At 34.9% G+C, this 19,870-nt stretch overlaps 2 non-coding genes across 2 annotated transcripts; one reads left to right on the top strand and one right to left on the bottom strand.

Annotated features, from left to right (window-relative positions):
- Window positions 1-3,538: 3,538 nt before the first annotated feature.
- On the top strand, window positions 3,539-3,702 carry LOC126021042 (U1 spliceosomal RNA). The gene has a single exon (XR_007499661.1). It is a non-coding gene; the product is annotated as a U1 spliceosomal RNA (small nuclear RNA).
- Window positions 3,703-12,963: 9,261 nt separating this feature from the next.
- LOC126021024 (small nucleolar RNA SNORD22) lies at window positions 12,964-13,083 on the bottom strand. The gene has a single exon (XR_007499647.1). It is a non-coding gene; the product is annotated as a small nucleolar RNA SNORD22 (small nucleolar RNA).
- Between the last annotated feature and the right edge of the window lie 6,787 nt (window positions 13,084-19,870).

Here is a 19,870-nt window from a genome sequence, read left to right as displayed (position 1 = left end):
GGGAATTAGTATATATAGTCTGCATCACCCCTCTTGATAGGCACTTTTCTACTTTCATACTGAGATAAGTACTGGGTTTTTCTTCTTTGAAGATCACACTCTCTCTTGAAAGTTTTAACTCTCTCATCTATCTATCTATCTATAATCTATCTATCTATCTATCTATCTATCTATCTATCTATCTATCTATCTATCTATCTATCTATCTATCTATCTATCTATCTATCTATCTATCTATCTATCTATCTATCTATCTATCTATCTATCTATCTATCTATCTATCTATCTATCTATCTATCTATCTATCTATCTATCTATCTATCTATCTATCTATCCCTTTCTTTCTCCCTCAGCATTTCTAAATAAAAACTATTTTCACTTCACCCCTCATCTCCTGAAACACTTTTCTGAGTGAAAGATTGTGGCCCTAAAAGGCCTCAATCAGGTCTAGGATTGACTTTTCTTTCCTGCAAAGAGAAAAACTCAAAGTTCTGGATCTCCCCAGCTGTTGGCGACTGGCAGAGGTGGAGGGTAACAAGCAGAGAATCCCTACTAGAGGCTGCCACCTCTGCCCTGCTCACTTTATATGTCACTCAGCCTTCAACTCCCAGCATCAGCATTATATCAAATCTCAACTGCATTCATCTATTTACTTGTTAATTTCTAAATAAACATTAATTGAAATATATCCAACTGACATAAAGCATGCTATTGTAAATTACATCAAAGTAAAAAATATACTGGTTTGTCCTCATATACTCTATTATTTATAAATGACATAAAATCTAATTTAATTTTTAAAGAACATCTACTAGCTAAAATTAAATAAATAATAATCTGCAAAACCTTTGGTCAGTTTCTTAGAACTTGGTAATGGCAGGTAATTTGACTATTCCTTCTTGGGATATGCTTTCCCAAAAACTTCAATGGATATTAAAAGTAATATATTAGAAAGCACTAGTAAAATTTCTCAAAACTAACAAGAGTGCTGCACATTTATTTGAAATACTCAAAATTATTTGGTGATTTCTAAAAAATTTCCCCATCTGAAATTAATAAATTTCTTGCCTCTCAAGCCTATTTTCTCACTATCATGGTGTGGTATTACCTATCTTGAAACAACAGCAACAAACCCCCCCCCCTTTTTTCCTTAAGTCCCTACTTATTTTCCTTCAAAGATGCCAAAAGAGGCACTCAAAACAAACAAACAAACAAACAAACAAACAAACAAACATGATGGTCACATCATGAAGTTAGAGCTTGATGATTTCCTTAATGATAAAATTAAAATAATAAAATATTAGTTTTTTTACTCTCCAATTTATTATAAATACCAAAAAATAAACAAAACTAGACATAACTAGACATGATTTCAATAATTTTGTTACCTGAATATATGGGAAAAAGCTGCTTTGCAGATTGAGAAATAGAATATTTTAATATTGAATTTCTATCAATAATGCAACTAATTAAATGTTCCCCAATTCAAGCTGAAAGAAAGCCACAAGAACTTAAAGTACTTTTTTTTTTTTTTTCGCAAAAATGGAAATTGTGTTTCTAGAATACAAGTTATCTTAGGACTGGAAAATATTGACAATTTTCACAAAGCCATGTATTTTCAGAAAGTTTCCTTCAATTGATCACAAAGAGGATTCTATTTTTAAAATTACAAAAAATGATCTTTAAAAATTAACCCTCTTTTTTTATAAATGTCTACAGTCAAACTGAAATAAATACATAAATTTATTTCTGAGGCAGCAGGTTCAGTGAATCAAATACACTATTTTTATTTTATTTTATTTCTACATGCAGTTATTTTTCTCTGATCTATTCTTTAATTTCAATTTTATTATTTTAAACCACACAAATATCTTGTAGTAAAATGTAGACAGTAATAAAAGAAAATATAAAATGAAAAAAAAAACCTGTGCTTTTGCAAGAATTCAAACATGGAGATGAGGTGCAAAGCCAATCCTGACTTGCAGATTTCTAATCAACACTTCTTCACCTCACTAAGTCCTCAGTTTCAAGGTGTGCATCCTCCTTTCAGAGCAATACCAAAGGCCATCAACTGTTTCTACTTCATGTCCTTTGAGTTATGTATTTAAATGCAACTCTAGGCTCCAAAAATTTAACTAGGAAGAAGTTCCATGCATAAACAAATGACAATTATTTAGCTTTGATGATATTGCTTTCATTTCATCTCCATTTTTTTCTTCCTCCTACTTTTGTTTTGGAACCTTTTCCCCTTTCTCCTTTATTTATTTACTTTTTACAAATCCAGTTGTAAAAACACGTAGAATATTTTTCTAATGTTTTGGACATTGTCAAGGAATAGAAGGCCATTTGTCTCTTGGGAGTAACAGACAAAAAGACTGATAGATACATAGCACATCTCTTGTTCCCAAGTCAAGGTTTCTCATCTGGTCTATGCAGCAGGCATAATTATAGTTTCTGTTTCAGGCTAGTATCTCTGACTTCTAAAATTGCAACATAAGAGAAATCCTTTTGTTGAGTCGAACACAGTCTTGGCATTACACTGAACAACTTTTTTTTCTTTTTTATTTTTTTGCCGAAGTTTGCCTTTTAGGGCAACGTTCACAGAAACAAATAGAAACAACTTTGGAATCATAATTTAGTGAAAAGAAATTGTGTTCCATAAATGTCTTACAAAGATTAAAGGATGAAGTTAATAGGAAAAAAAGTATTTTTCCTTATGGTATATTATATCTTCAATAAAGAAAGAATTAGAATTACTTGAAATAATTCTTGCTCTTCCCTCAAGCAAGAATTGATGGGAAGAGAAATGCAGTATAAACTCAAACCCCCAAATTCAATGCTTTTCTCAAGAGAAAAATAATATATTTAAATTTAATAAAATAAGCTATAGAAATGGAACTATACAGCTTTCCTGCCCAGAAGTCACATTATATAAAAAATTTTGTGACTCAAAGTCACTAGTTGTAGACCAGTATGTAGAAAAATCTACTCTTCGAACCCTCCAAACCAGAATTTCATTTTTGGATTTCTGTTTCCAGGGAATGTTCAAGAATCAATGTCATTTTTTTTTTGCTTTTATTCATCATCAGAATATTCCTAGTATCCAAAAAAACGTACTTCCACAAATTAAATTAGCAATGAACACTTACTTGAGCTTATTAAGACAAGCAATTAAAACTTTAATCTTATTGTAGTCCTGTTATCTCAATGCAGCAATGTTTGAAGGTTTGCAAAATAAATAGGATCACTAGAAAGAGCAGCTAGAACTGAGACTAGAACTCATTGGCTATCACTGAGTTCAAATACACTGAAATCAGACATGGAACCAACAAGCATGAAACAGGACAGGTCTTGTGTGTTTGAGTCTTGAATGCACAGCTCAGAAGAATGTGTCTGTATAGAATATGACCTGTCCCATTCTTTCCTTCATGGTCAAAGAGGTCCAGAAAAAAAATTTTTTTTGATGACTACATTTCAAACAGATGCTTCCAAGGCTTTTGTGGAAGATGGTTCTGGGTTGTAAAACTAGCAAAAAGACATACTTACCTGGCAAGGGAGATACCATGATTACAAAGGTGTTTTCCCGAGGGCGAGGCTCACCCATTGCACTCCGGGTGTGCTGACCCCTGCGATTTCCCCAAATGTGGGAAACTCGACTACATAATTTGTGGTAATGGGGGACTGTGTTCGCGATCTCCCCTTAAAAAAAACTAGCAAAAAGATGCTTTTCAATCATATTTCAAAGAAGCAGAAATAATTGACAAATTCCCTATGCTAATAATGCTTCAAAAAATAGTCACCAGGGATCAAGAGTCAGAAAGAACTCTTGTAAGAATTAGGTCAAGCTAAGAAAACAGGCATGTGGGTTATCAGTATAGAAATAAAGTATGGATGTATTAAAAACAGACACTCAAATTGGTTTGAGTGTCTGTTTTTAATACATCCATGCTTTATTTCTATACTGATTTATTATTATTATTATGACTTATTATTGACTCACCTGAATATTTATGGGCAGCAAGGACATCTAAAAATTAAAATTTCAATATGCTTGTATTTGAACATTTTCTTTTCTTTTCGTGTGTGTGTGTGTGTGTGTGTGTGTGTGTGTGTGTGTGTTTAATTACACCTGGCATGCTTAGGGGTGACTCCTGGCTCTGCACTCAGAAAATTCCTCTTGGAGGTGTTCTGTAACCATGAGGATGCTATGAATCAAATGAGTGTCAAATGAGTGCTGATAAAAGCCCTATTCTCGGGGGCCGGGCGGTGGCGCTAAAGGTAAGGTGCCTGCCTTGCCTGCGCTAGCCTTGGATGGACCGCGGTTCGATCCCCCGGTGTTCCATATGGTCCCCCAAGCCAGGAGCAACTTCTGAGCACATAGCCAGGAGTAACCCCTGAGCGTTACTGGGTGTGGCCCAAAAACCAAAAAAAAAAAAAAAAAAAAAAAGCCCTATTCTCTGTACTATGGGTCTGGCTATAGTTTTTGTTTTTTAATTACATTATTTAAGCACCATGGTTACAAATTGCTCATAATACAGTTGTTTTATTTTCATAATGTTGTTCATGCTTGAGTTTTCTTCATACAATGTCCAACACTCTTCACTAATACATACTTCCTGACACCAGTGTCCCCAGATTCCCTCTCACCCTTTCCATGCCCTCTCTCCTAAAGGCCTCTCAGGAGACCTCTCTCTCTCTCTCTCTCTCTCTCTCTCTCTCTCTCTCTCTCTCTCTCTCTCTCACTCTCCCCCCAGTTTTGAGCAATTTCTGTACCTGTGCTTATCTCATCAGGCTTCTATATAAAGATGTCATATCAAAACAAGACAGATAGTATAGCAGGGAAGACGATTGCCTTGTATGCTGCTGACTCCAATTTAGCCCCAGACATCTGCAGGAGCACCCCTTGGAGTGACTTTTGAGCACACTCTGAAGCATAAACCCTGGTATGGCCTCTAAACAAAAACAGTCACACATAAAATGAGAAATAGGAAAAAGAAGATGCAACGGACTGCGTAACATTAAAACAAGTAGAAAGATACACCTTGAATTCTGGAACCTGGAAGTTCATAGTCAGAGAACCAACATGGCCAGTTGCTGCCATAGGTCGGTGGAAACTTTCTTGGGGCTCTTTTTTGAAGCTACTGATTCCAATCTGCAGAGCTGGAGACCTGTGACCCACTTCCTTATTGTTTCAAATGAGCCACATGGAGCATTAGACCAACATGCATTGTTGGAGAGGGCAGAGCACAAACTATGAGCTGGCATTAGATTACTTGTGTGTCTATGATCCTTACCAGCCTTTCATCGCCTTTGCATTTCTCAAACTAGTGATCCTGCTTTCCTTCTGTCTGTGGTGCATTGAGTTTCACAACAATTTCAGTCCCTTTTCTAAGTTTTGTCTTTTTTACTCTATGACTATGAACCTCTAGTAATTAGAGGTTCATACAAGCTATCATGTATTCCTCTAGTTGGGAATATGATAGAGACTTTCCCCCTCAGTCCCCTGTCATACAACATTCATTGTGAAAATCTTATGAGTCCAAGTCCAATGTGAAAACAAAGTTCTCCATCATCCGTGGAATCCAGAGTCAGAAACAGGAAATTAGAGTCAGAAACACAAAATTACTATAATATGTTTTCAAGGTAAAGTCAAGAAGGCAGATAGTGGTAGGGAAATTTCCCAAAAAAACTTTAGTAAAGTTGATTAAAATATCAAAGAAATGGAAATCAATATAGATTTTGCTTTGTGATAATATATCTCCCCATCATCAAGCCATTATGGGGAGACATCGTTTGTTCAAATGATCTTAGGTCCCTTAGTAATTATAACTGCTACCACATATAGCTTATTTTTTACAGATTAGGAACTACTGTAAGGACTTTGCATGCATCATAGTAATAGCAACATTTATAGGAAAAGAACACTTATGGGAGAGCAAGATTTAATAGATTGGAAAAAAAGGTTGTCTCAGGGACAAATGAACTGATGTATATTTTCCATGATGCAACATTCTTTTAGGTTTTCCTATGTTAAAAAAAATTTCAAGTTATAGTATGTTACAAAAAAAATACGAGAGACATGGCCCACGACTCAGCATACCTATTATTAAATGTGTAATCTTGTCAACATGGTCATTCTTTTTATGTGTGTGTTACTTTTAATAATACTTGATTTTAGAATTCTTTCAGATGTATAGAAATATTAGAGAGAAAGTGAAAATCTAACTGTAGATATAAGTACATTTCCACTAGCATAATAATTTATTTTTCATTTTTTCCTTCTGCACTTCGAAGTATGAGTAGCTATGTTAGATATTTTGCTCTTGTGAAGAAACACCTTTGATGAGGCAATTTCTTTGCTTTCTGCTAGAAACAATCTATATTTTTCAGCACCTAATGAGTGAGTAAATTAAACATAATTTTACCCCTAGGAAAGTATTAAAAGCACATTTTCAAAAATAAGTTTTATGGTTTAACATATGGAAGGGATTGCACTAGGGGATGGGCAATGGACACATATTAAACTAGTTGGTCTGACCTCACATTGAAAATGAAGGACACTATTATAAGGCAGCTGGGGCTTGCTATTGTAACATAATGAATAGAGAACAGAATTACCATATTGAGTCCTTGAATTGCTCCCAAAGAGAAATCTTTAAAAGTGCCAGATGGTTGGGGCCAGAGAGATAACATGGAGGTAGGGCATTTGTCTTGCATGCAGAAGGGTGGTGGTTCGAAGCCAGGCATCCCATATGTCCCCTGAGCCTGCCAGGAGCGATTTCTTAGCATAGAGCCAGGAGTGACCACTGAACACTGCCAGGTGTGATCCAAAAAAAAAAAAATAAACACAAAAAAAGTGGCAGATGGTATAAAAAGATTTTATTAAGAATAACCAATCATTTTCTTCATCTACTTTCACCAATAAATAATTCACTTACTTTTTTTTAACCACTTAACATATTATCTTAATAACTGCAGCTTTGTGTTTAAACGTGGGATTGGTCATGAAATGATTTTTGGCTACACTCTTATACAAAAGTATCCAACTTGTTCTTGATCATTTGGGCCACTCTGGGAAATTTATAGCAGGCTAGTAATTTTCATATAAAGTCCAGTAAAATACTTTGACTAGATATCACTGAGTTAACAGATGAATTTGAAGAGAATTCATAAGTTGAGGTAGTTGAGCTGTTTAGCTATGGTAAATCTTCCCTCAAATTTAGATCATTTTTAGAATGTTGAGTATTGAGTTGGACAAGATTTGTTCTATGTTTTATTCATTTATTATGTTTTATTCAAATATAGGAAGTAGTTGTTTCTCAGTCTGCTTGAGAGGATGACTATGTACAATATACTTGAGGTACTAAAATTACATGATATTCTACTAATACACTTTTCAGTGTGCCCAGAAAAGAGGAAAAGAAAAAGGAAAACTGACATATGTCCATGTTCTGAGTTGGAATATTATGTGTGGTACAATCCATCAGAAACATAATTCTTTTATTGACACACTGCAGCAGATAGGGTTCTTGCCTTGCACATTGGCTGACTCAGATTTGATCAAATTTGATCCTATATTTCCCTGAGGCCACCAGGAGTGTCCCCTAAATGCAGAGCCATATGTAATCCCAGAATATTGCGAGGTGTGTCCCCCAAAAAAGTTTATTTTGAGAGTGATAAATTTATTGTTTTGTTATTATTTTCATATTATTCTTATTATATCTTTGGGCTTATTTTGCCATGCCTCGTGATCTTCATGGGTTACTCCTGGCTCTGGACTCACTTTTCACGGTCTTCAGTGGACCATGCAGGATGCCAGGGATCAATTCCTGATTGGTCGTGTACTTTACCCACAGTGCTATAGCTCTGGCCCTAAAAAGTGAGAGCTATTTAAATTTAATATGTGTATGTTTTGACTTTATTATCCAGCATTAAATAAAATGCAGTAAAATATAAATATTAAGGAAAAGATGAACTACATACTATACATCTAACATTGTTATTTAATATAACAAAAATATGAATAATGCTAGGCATTCAATTAAAAAATAGCCTTAATGGGGCCCGAGAGATAATATATTATGTAAAGTACTTGTCTTGAATATGAAGGACAAGGTTAAATCCTCGATATCCCTTATGATTCCCCAACCACCTTCAGGAGTGGTTTTTGAGCAGAGTCGGGAGTTACCCCTGAGCATTGTCAGGTTTGTCTTCTAAACAAACAACAAAATAGCCTTAAAACTTGATTTCCTAAAGGCTGAGTAGCTAGTACAGTACTTAAAGAGCTTGTGATCCCAAGCCACAGAGTCAGGCATAAGCCCTTAACACTGGTTGTGGCTCAAAGACAGACATAACATGCAAAAAAGGAAACATATGTGCACAAGCAAAAAAGAAATGTCTATGATTCTAAAATTTCAAGAAATTTCAAGATCATTTGGGAATTTTGGAAAGGTTTGTAGATAAGTTTCCCACTACCAGAATAAAAAATTATTTTTCACTAAAGAATAAGAAAATTATGACTAATGGATCTTCATTCAAGCTCTTAAAGACTTACCTTAGTTTCTGGAAGTCAAATCCACTTGTTTTGTTAGTGTATTCATTAATACATAAAAAGTGTCTCCACACTAGCAATTGTTTTATTTTAAATTAAAATTGAATTAATTGAGGGGCACAATTACTCTAATGAATATTGATAAAGGAAAATCTCTAGCCTTTATATTTATCTTAGCTATAGGCAATAAAAGGATAACATTTTGCTGATAGGACCATTTGTTTCAATTATGGTCTAATTAATATTATGAGGAATTCATCATAGCATATTTACATATATCCTCCATGTAAAGAGAAATATCACAATGCCCTCAATATCATTTTTGATGTTCCTGTGGTTTTTTTAACTATGCAGGACTTTTTTGTTTGTTTTTTTAGGCCACACCCGGTGATGCTCAGAGGTTACTCCTGGCTATGAGTTCAGAAATCGTTCCTGACTTTGGGGACCATATTGGACTCTGGGGATCGAGCTGTGGTCCATCATAGGCTAGCATGCTCAACACAGATCCCTTATGGTTTGCACCACCTTTCCAGCCCCAACTATGCAGGAGCTTAACAAGATTGTCTTACTTCTCTATTTATATCTGTAATTTATCTAATATTATTTCATTCAATATAAGTATTTATTTTTAAAGATAAAATCATTCTTAAAATAATTTTAGTGATAGAGAGTAATTTTCTATTGAAATGGAGTGCTTTTTATTTAAAGTGCACCGATTTCTAACATTTTAGTTATGTCCATATGATAAATTTAGTTGGACCATTACCTTACTTGATCATGTAGGTGATGTTACTGGATTGCTTAACACTCAAACATTTGATTTTTTGCAAATATTGTGAGATTATCATAAGTAACTTACTTATTCACCAGAATATAGATGTAAAACTATTCATGCACTAACTTAGAAATTTCTGACAAATGTTTCCCTTACATGTATGTATATATTTTCAAAATTTATATACACTCAAAACTGTCTAATGAAGCTGTTTGGAAATATAAATTGTAAAGCAGTACACAGTTTTGAGTGGAAAGATTGAGCTTAGAAAGTAATTAGGTGGTTATAGTCATTTCCTCTGCTCCAAGAGCACACATTACTTTTATTCCCATTAGACAGTAAAAAGATTGAAAAAGGAATCAAATTTTCTAGGTAAACCAATCATACACATTTCCTTGATAGTTTTACATAACTTAAGGCTGTATTTTATGATTGATTATATTTGCTACAAACTCTATAGAAAAAAATTATTGCATAATATGAATATAATCATAGCATCTAAGAAAAACACATTCATCCCTTAGAATATTATGAGCTCTCTTTATATTAATATACACAGTGAAATACATTAATCAGAAATTAAATGCTTGAGCTGTAATATTTTGTCTGCATTATCTTTAGAATTCTGCTAAAGGGAAAAAAGGTGCTGCTAATTTGTTTTTAATCTGTGCCCACGTCCTATGCATACACATTTCAGAGGACTGGTTGTATCAATATTTATAGGCAATGTAAATTTGCTGATGCATATAAATAACTCATGCAGGCTTATTAAAGCTCACATTATTTTCCAAAGGTGAGCTTTATAGCCTCATCGTGACATATAGGTCTGTCACTACCAGCCAGAAAGACACAATGCGAAAACAAAACAACATGTCATTTCTTAAAATGACCTAGGACAATGTTTAATAGTGGTCTTCCACACTTGTGCAGACTGACAAGAAATAAAACCATACTGTTCTTTTTTATTTTTTTATTTTTTTATTTTTTTCTTTATTTAAACATCTTGATTACATAAATGATTGTGATTAGGTTTCAGTCATGTAAAGAACAATACTGTTGAAGTGGACCTGTTGACTTTTATCGCTCATAATTGATTTTGTGCACAGGAATTGCTTTATCTTTAAACACTAAAAGGGATGGACCAGCTCAGTAAGACATGAACAAACATCAACTCCCACGTTTGAGGGCACATTTAAATGCCAAATATGGATCATAATTGAACAAGACACATTTATTGTTAAACAGAATTTATACAATTCTTACATCCAATATGTCTTTGTTATTATAATGAATATGCCTTATATGAGCTAGTTAAGAATTCTTAACTTTCCCATTTAGCAATATATCAGCAAAGAGAAGTATGCCACTGAGTCATTCTAATAAACCAAAGATTCTTCTCTCAAAAGGTATATTATATGCAAAACATTTTATTTTAAACAAAAATTTAATTTTTAATGTATTTTGTATTATTTGTTTTGCTGTGTTTGTTCAGAGACTATGGCCACAATGCTGAGTGCTTACTCCTAATTCTGTATTCAGTGATGGTATTACTCTAGGGACCATATGGTGTACTGAGGATTGAACCCAGGTCAGTCATATAGTCACAGTAATATATCAATTGCCTTCCTTTTTCTACTTTAAGTCAGATTAAAAACTAAGCAACGTATGAATGATACTTATTAATCATTTTATCATATTCCAATTAACAGAAATTATATATAGCTGTACACTCAAGACTGCAACAGCATGGTAAATACTGTTTCTCCCAGCAGTCAATAATAAAAATGCTACTCATGTCCAACAATGGCATTCTAAATAAAAATATAAAACAAAATAAATTGGCCATGCTTCTACACTTACTTTCTCACTTTGGATGATAGCTGTGGAAACTGAAATCAATACTTCTCTTCTGTCCTCTGGCAAAAGAATGTGTCAACTTTAGACAAAAATTATAGCCATATAATTTATCAGCACAACAAATTTATACCAGCACAACCAAGATGGAAATACAAGATACTCATTTTCTGCAATTACTTAGTCAATCCAACATCACTGTACAAATAAGCCACCAAACCAAAAGTATCTGTGAGGATAATTCTTAGATAGGAAAAACTCTCCAATAATCCATTAATGGCATGAAAGCAGAAATCTATAATAGCTTCTCATTACTACCTTGTGATGCTTCTCAGTGATAGTATGTTGGTGGACAGTGAACACTTCCTCTTAGGAAGTCAAGGTAACAGCTACTTCTTGTGCACACAGACATTGAAGAGCAACAGAGCTTACAATAAATGACACTTGCTCAAGATAGTATCCCTGATATCAATTGGAAGATACACTAAAACATCAAATATGCAGGTATTTGGTCTGACATCATCAGGACTTTCTTTTAAAAGGAGTAATGGCATCCTCCTCTCACCAACTCATACTTCCAACAGCCCTGGCAGCTGAAACTGTACCCTACAAAAGCTGCAGTATCAACAACAGTGCACAGTAATTCCATTTTTACTGCATTTTGTCATTCCCATAGAAACACACCGATTGAGACACCAATGTGCATCTGAAGCTGCCCAATGTTTAGAAACAAAAGAAGCAACAGAATGATCAGCTAGCAACAAAAACTTACTAACCCTTCTGACAATGACTTAAAGACCTCATTGTGAGATACAATAATTTCACAAATTTTCTTGTTGTACTTATTATATTTTCCTTTTTCTTTTTTAGTAATTTCTCTCCCATTTCCCTGTAAACAAACATCTTATAATAAATGTGCTATTATGTTGCTATGTGTTGCATGTTCTTTAAATAAAGTATATTAAATTGGAAAAAGAGAGATAGTGTGTGTCCTCACCAATTCATCTCTTCCCAATTTGTTTATCATCTCTTCTTGAAGACTTTGAGTTAGGGATGGAATAGTTGCTGTTCTGAGAAGTGAGAGCTGATATTTGGATATTCACTATTTTATTCTAAGCTTAAGTGTATTTTTACTTGATTATTATTATGTCACTACATACATGTGCAACTTTAATCAAAAAAATGAATACTCCAAACTACAGTGAAATAAATGATACATAGCTCTTCCTTTTGTTTTTGATTAATACTTTATCAGTAAATAGTGGTAACAGTTTAAACTCATTCAGGGGCTCTTTTATTTTTCACTTTGTAAGTTCAACCAGGAGGCCACCCACTTTCTGGAATAAGTTTTCTACCTTGGAAGAGATAAAGAACAGTAGATAAAATATTTTATGATATTGAGGGGCTGGAGCGGTGGCACAAGCGGTACATTGCATATACAGTCGCCAAATGAACCACGTGACTGAATGCAGAAATCAAAAAAGGATAGTCAGCAATATTAGCTAAACTTTCTATCAATAATCTATAAGACTATTTAGTAACTCATACTTTTTTGTCTTGAATTAAGAATAACCTTTTATTTAGAAAGATTGAAATGGATGCAATATAATTTCAACAGCGATACTGTGCACTAAATGTCTTGCAATGATTCTCTTGATGTCTTCCAAAAGTTGGACTCATTATAGAAGTTTGATTCTTTGATCAAATGTGAATTTCAACCTCCTTTAATTGATTTTTGAGCAAGTTACTCATTGCCCCTCTTCTAATGTCTGGAAATATTTATGTTTCTCAATTAGTTCCTTCTCAAACAAAATTTCCTCTTTCTTACAGCCAGCCCCAAGCAGATAAGTTTTACAAGCTCAGAAATAAAAAAATAAATTGTTCAAATTCTTCTTTATTGAAAACCTGGTATCACATTGTAAGAGATACAATCACTTGATAAGTTGATAAGTATTGTCATTTTATGCTGCAATATATATTTTTGAACTTTGCAATACTCATATACATTTAGTAACTAAGAGAATAATATGCATTTTTAATGAATGTTACATGTATTAATATCAAGTTTCTCAGCTTTTTCCCAAGTGACATCTTTTAAAATGTGTTTCCTTCCTGTGAGTTCTTTCTCCCCTATCCTATTGTTGACCCCTTGTCTTGTTCCACGAGACCCTTTGATGTAATGTACACCTGTGTTTTCATTAAATATTCTGGGGTACACAAGAAACCCTCTGCCCTTGGCTAAAAAATGTTGGATTAGGTAATATATCTTGATAGGGCTACCTGTTATTTGTTGTCATCTGCCAAGAATACTTAAGGGATGTGTTTCTAATATTTTAGAGTTTGATATATGGTAAATTTCATAGAAACATGAACCCAATGCATGGAAGACATGGTAAGACACTTGCCTTGTGTACATCCAACCAGGATTTGATCTCTGGCACTACAAATGGTTACCAGACACTGCCAAGGTGATTCTTGAACATAGAACCAGAAGTAATTCTTACGTATCACTGGGTGTGACCAGAAAGCAGGGGTGGATGTAGTAACACAATATTTTGCTTTTGTTTTAATTTGAGGACTCCAGCACTTTTTTGAGTGTCAGTTTTTTTTTTGTTTTGTTTTGTTTTTCTTTTTGTTTTGTTTTGTTTTTGGTTTTTGGGCCACACCTGGCGGTGCTCAGGGGTTACTCCTGGCTGTCTGCTCAGAAATAGCTCCTGGCAGGCACGGGGGACCATACGGGACACCGGGATTCGAACCAACCACCTTTGGTCCTGAATCGGCTGCTTGCAAGGCAAACGCCGCTGTGCTATCTCTCCGGGCCCTTGAGTGTCAGTTTTATAAATTTCATGGAACAGTTTTCTGCTCATTAAAAGACTAGGCTATAGTTTTCTGTATTAACAGACTCTCATTTATTTTTTAATTCCATAATAAAGGGCTTTCTTGTACAAGTCATGGTTGAACTTAAGTAAGCATTTTTTTTCTGGGCAAATGCTCAGGAGTGGCATTGCTTATCATGGGACATAGTTTGGTAACATTTATTATACCGTGCCAGATCATGTTTAAAAATATTATGATCTACCAGCTTATGTACATATAATTGCTCAAAATCAATGTTGATGTTGTATACATATTATTCTTTCGTTTTAGGTATAGTCATATTGTTTTAATGGAACATAAATGTTAAACAACTTTATATTCATTTATTGCATTTCTACACACAAATATGAATATATACCCTTTAGTGAAGTAGTTTCTCACTATTTTTTTTAGTTTTCAGAATGTTCTACTCAATATATGCATTAAAAATACTTCCATATATTAAATATGAATATTTGCCAAATGATTTATATCTAAAATTATTTGCATTCTTTATAATTTATCTATTCAAGGGCTTGTGATGTGGATGCTCTGATTTGATTCCTAGAACACATATGTCCCCCTGAGAAACTTTGGAGTCATCTCTAAAGACAGAGCCAGAAAAATGTCCTAGTCCTGGTCATGACACCAAATCACCCACCCCCAAAAATAATATCTTTTTAAATATTTTCTTAGTGGGTTTGTTGCAAAATTTCTAAGCTTAGGCATAAAGCCAATTTCATCCAAAATTCTACTTATATTCATGCTTAATTTTTTCAGAAGTAATACTTTTCATCTTACATGCATTTCCAGAAGTTAGTCAAAGCAATAGCAAATTGGCTCATGTATTTTGTTCCTGTCACTGTATTAGGCACTTTTAGCATTTTTTTATTATTCAGTATAATTTGTGTTTGTTCTTTGTGTTATATATATATATATATATAATGAAAGACACAAGCATAACATTTAATGAATAGAGTGATTAATAATTTCTAGTTCTGTGGGTTGGCTTTTTAAGTAATGATATAGTATTTTGTCATTTCTTTGTAGAAACTTTCAAAGTTGGTCATTTCCATGAACTTAAAATAAAAGCACTGTTTTTTTTTTGTTTGTTTGTTTTTCTTCCTTGGGCTTAATCTGCTTAGCATGACCTCTCTAATTTTATGCTGCAGTAAAGGCAAGATTCTCTTTTCTTAGAGTTGAGTAGGATTCTGTTATGTATTAGTTTGCACACTCGATCTTCTCATCTGTTATTGGGCCCTTGAGTGTTGGTAGACTCTGGTTCTTGTGAATATTACTTCAGTGAACACCGGTGGGCATACTTCTTTTTGCATTCTTGGAAGAGTAGAATTTCTGGATCCACAGGTGAATCTATTTTATTTATTTATTTTGGTTTTTGGGTTATATCCGGCAGTGCTCAGGGGTTACTCCTAGCTCTGCACTCAGAAATTGCTCATGGCAGGCTAAGGGGACCAGATAGGATGCTGAGAATTGAACTACTATCTGTCCTGGATGGGCTGTGTGCAAGGCAAATGCCCTACCGCTGTGCTATCTCTCTAGCCTGGTGAATCTACTTTAAATCTTTTTTTTTTTAATTTTTATTTTTAATTGTGAGAACAAGGGTGCAAAGTAAGAGGACAAGGTAAAGTTACAATGGAAGGACAATCACCCATAACATAATTCTCAGAAGTCCCCTTGCTGATATATTAACTTTGAAATTTCAGCCAAAGAACATTAAGATAAATAAGACAGAATCCATGTACAATTACTTTGTCCCTCAAGTCCCCAGATTGTAACACATTATAATATTTCTTAACAGTACACAAGGCAATCTAAAGCCATAAAACTTATGTAACTCCTTAAACATTACAGGCATAGTATTTTCTTACATTTCCATATACATGCATATTAGCTTAAGTTAACCTCAAATTTTAAGTGAGTTCTTTTTAAGGATTAGAGTCAAAGGAGCACAGTAAGAATGGTGTTAGAGTGGCAATTGTTGTTTGCATAGGCCCACCAAAATATGAGGGACATGGAAAGAAATAACCTTGGCCTAAGTACAAAGAGACCAGACCCCTGAAGTTTCCTGGCACAAGACCAAGTCTAGGATCCAAGCAAGCTAGATCGTCCAATCCAATACATTGTCTGTAGTGCCAACACACTTTTATTTTTCACACAGTCTCTGTTGTTGGTATCATGTTTCTGTATTAAAGATCCTGGAATCTGCATATCTTACATTGAAGTCAGGACGTGGAGCATCCTCTCCTTTCACCTCACAATCAAAGGGCAATGCAGGGAGCCCTGTCCTGTAAGCAGGTCGTTGTTGTTGTTAAGTCTTCTCAGTGTTAAGGGAAGTCTCTTTTGAGCAGGTCGAAGTCTGAGCAGTGTAGGTCTTCCGTGGTAGAGGATTGCTTCCAGGTGATGTTATAGACCAGCCTGGATGTTTCGTGGATGGCTTTCCTGGTTCAGGGGAGAATGGAATATGCCCTTTCTTCTAAGGTCTGTGCCAGGTTGTTATGTCAATGTTCAGGGTGTAAGGTCCCTTTGCACTACAAGGTTTGTGTGTTCCAATCTCTATTAGATAGGATTTTATTTGTATTTATACTATTTTCCCATTTTAATGTGCCTATGCAAATAAGAAGCAATGCCACATGGTGTTATTGGCACATATGGGGGCCATAAGAACAATTACAATGATTCCATTGACATGATTCAATCATAAGCATTAAACTGGGGGACTCTTCCACCAAAATTCCTTGTTAAACAGCTCAAAAAGAGAAGATAAAAAGTGGTTAGAATCATCACTGTATAAGACAACATTTAGTAAGAATTATAGCTGTCAGAGAAAAAACACAAAATATTCTAAAGAAATACGTGTCCATTTTATGTATCTTGAAACAGTTTGGGGTTGTCACACACAATGCACAGCTTTGGACTGTGATTACGATTCTACACTACTGAAGTTAAAAAGAGTAAACTAGGTTAGTGATGTTTGAGAAGGGGTTAGAGAGTTAAAGAGTAAAAAAGAGCTTTGTAGGGGTGTGGGAAAGGGGAGAATACAAAATAAACATTCTGTATACGGAAAACATAACATAAGAATAAGGAATATTCTGAATACATGAAATACATGAAGTACGCGCGGGGGCTTATGCCCCCGAGCGGTTCTGTAGTTTTTGGATGCCTAGGGAGGAATTTCTCACCCCCTCCCCCCAGGGCCCGATTAACCAGGCGTGGCCCTGAAGACCCGCCTGGTGTGGGGGGAATCTTGTTCCCCTGGACTAAGTGGTCAGCCCAGGGGACCTGTGGCTAGCTGTCCTGCCCAGAGCCCCCAACATACCAGGCAAACACACCAAGAAATCCTGGCATTCGGAGTGTTCTGGGCCCAGCCGAGCCTCTGTAGTTTTTGGATGCCTAGGGAGGAATTTCTCACCCCCTCCCCCCAAGGCCCGATTAACCAGGCGTGGCCCTGAAGACCCGCCTGGTGTGGGGGGAATCTTGTTCCCCTGGACTAAGTGGTCAGCCCAGGGGTCCTATGGCTAGCTGTCCTGCCCAGAGCCCCCAACATACCAGGCAAACACACCAAGAAATCCTGGCATTCGGAGTGTTCTGGGCCCAGCCGAGCCTCTGTAGTTTTTGGATGCCTAGGGAGGAATTTCTCACCCCCTCCCCCCAAGGCCCGATTAACCAGGCGTGGCCCTGAAGACCCGCCTGGTGTGGGGGAAATCTTGTTTCCCTGGACTAAGTGGTCAGCCCAGGGGTCCTATGGCTAGTTGTCCTGCCCAGAGCCCCCAACATACCAGGCAAACACACCAAGAAATCCTGGCATTCGGAGTCAAAATCACTGTTTTACCCATGACTCCTGATAAAACTATAAGAAATTGAAGACAAATGAACCATGAAAAAAAAACCAAATTACTTGTTAACAATAAATTATTAAGTCAAAAATAAAATATATTTTTCCAAATTGATTTTAATTATTAGCAAACCAAGAAGAATAAAAATAAAGATCCAGGCATAGGAGATCAAATTTCTTTTATTATAAGCAAAAGAAAACTTATTATAGTCAAACTTGCCCAAGAATGAATAGGCAGAGAGTTTGGGAGACTAAATAATTTCCTCTCTCCCCTCTAAGTATATAAATATGTATACACACACATACATATATATAAAATTCACAGATATATATCCTTAATAATTTTATATATACAGCATAGTAATTAAATATTAAAATATATAAAATAAAATGAATCTTTTATCATATTAATATACATATATATTAAACTGGTATTTGTTTTAAATTAACTACATTTAAGGTTTCTTTCCATTATTGAGAGATGTGCTCCAGTAACTATAAAAACATCCCTTGTTTTGATAAAGCAACATTTTCAGAATAATCATATGATAAATGATTTTCTAAGAAGAAATCCTGGTTTAATCACGGACTTATATTTTATAGTGGTGTTATATTGTATAGGTATAATTGTCTCCAATACCATAAGGTGAGAAGTTTTAGTGAAGACATATGAGAGCAATAATAGATCTTCATGAGAAGCTGAGCACCATTATAAATTATCATTGGTATAAGTGTTTGGAGCTTCACCTCCTGAACTAGTAATTGATTTTTTTTCCTGTATGTATTCAGTTAGAGTTTCTTCAGCATTATCTGCATTCTGATCAGAGAAGGGTACTCATGCTTGGGGATTGTCTTTAATTCTCTGCTACTCCTGGAATCCTTTATTTTTCTTTAAATTGTATAACTTCTGAATGACAATTCTGAATCTATTTATATAGAAATATCCTAGAATTTTGAGACACATTCTTTTTTTTTTTTTTTTTTTGAGATGGCTATACCTGGAAGTGCTCAGGGGTTGCTCCTCTCTCTCTGTGCTCAGAAAATACTCATGGCAGGCTCAGGGGACCATATGGGATACAAGAGACCAAAACTGAGTGAGTCACATGCATGACATACACCGTAATCATTGAACTATCGCTCTGGAAGTGAATATCTATTCCTTTATCAAACTATGTTCTTGTTCTATCATATGTGTAGTTTTAGATGCCATGGTAGAGTTTATGCTTCACATATTTGGAAACCATGTGGTCATAGCACCTGAAAAACTAGGAAAAAGTTTGAAAATCAGATGATCCTCTTTGTAGGCAGGACACATGCAAACATGCATTGCATGTGACACTCCATATTCACACTAAAATGTAATTTTACACTTCTCAAGGCTGCTCTGCAACCTTCCTTGTACAGATGGCATAGCAGATATGATTCTCTGCCATATGCTAAGTATATCACACATCTTAGTCAACCCAGAAGTAACATGTGGTGTTGATATTTCTCAGAGAGCAGAGATGTCTATTATCTTTTATATGTACATATTCAGCAACATAATAAAGGTTGTAAAGTTTCTCTGAGTTATAAGCCATAACTCCTAGAAGTAAAAGCAACAGTGAAAACATAAAACTAACCTACTGTAAAGCTAGTAATTTTCATGTACCTTCTGGGGTAATTTCTCCTCTTTCTCCATATCTACTTGGTATTCTAGTGATACCAATGTGGTGATATGCCCACCATCTTTCAAATTGCTACTGATCTTTTTTCATTCTTTGATTATACTTTTTTGACATGATAAGCACAATATTCAGTTTTGAATGTTTGTGTGGTGCCTGATAGAATCTCTTGTGTATAAGTGGTGGCTCCATAAATATGAAAGGAATTTCATTTTATTAAGCTTTTCATTCATCTAACAATGTATAAAATATTTTCATACATTTCTCCTTGCATCTTATATTGGCAAACACATTAGACTGACTAAAAACATCTTTAA

The sequence above is a fragment of the Suncus etruscus genome, chromosome 10, assembly GCF_024139225.1.
Source record: "Suncus etruscus isolate mSunEtr1 chromosome 10, mSunEtr1.pri.cur, whole genome shotgun sequence".
NCBI lineage: Eukaryota > Metazoa > Chordata > Mammalia > Eulipotyphla > Soricidae > Suncus > Suncus etruscus.
The sequence above is the reverse complement of the archived record's forward strand: the minus strand, read 5'-3'. Positions and strand labels throughout refer to the sequence as shown.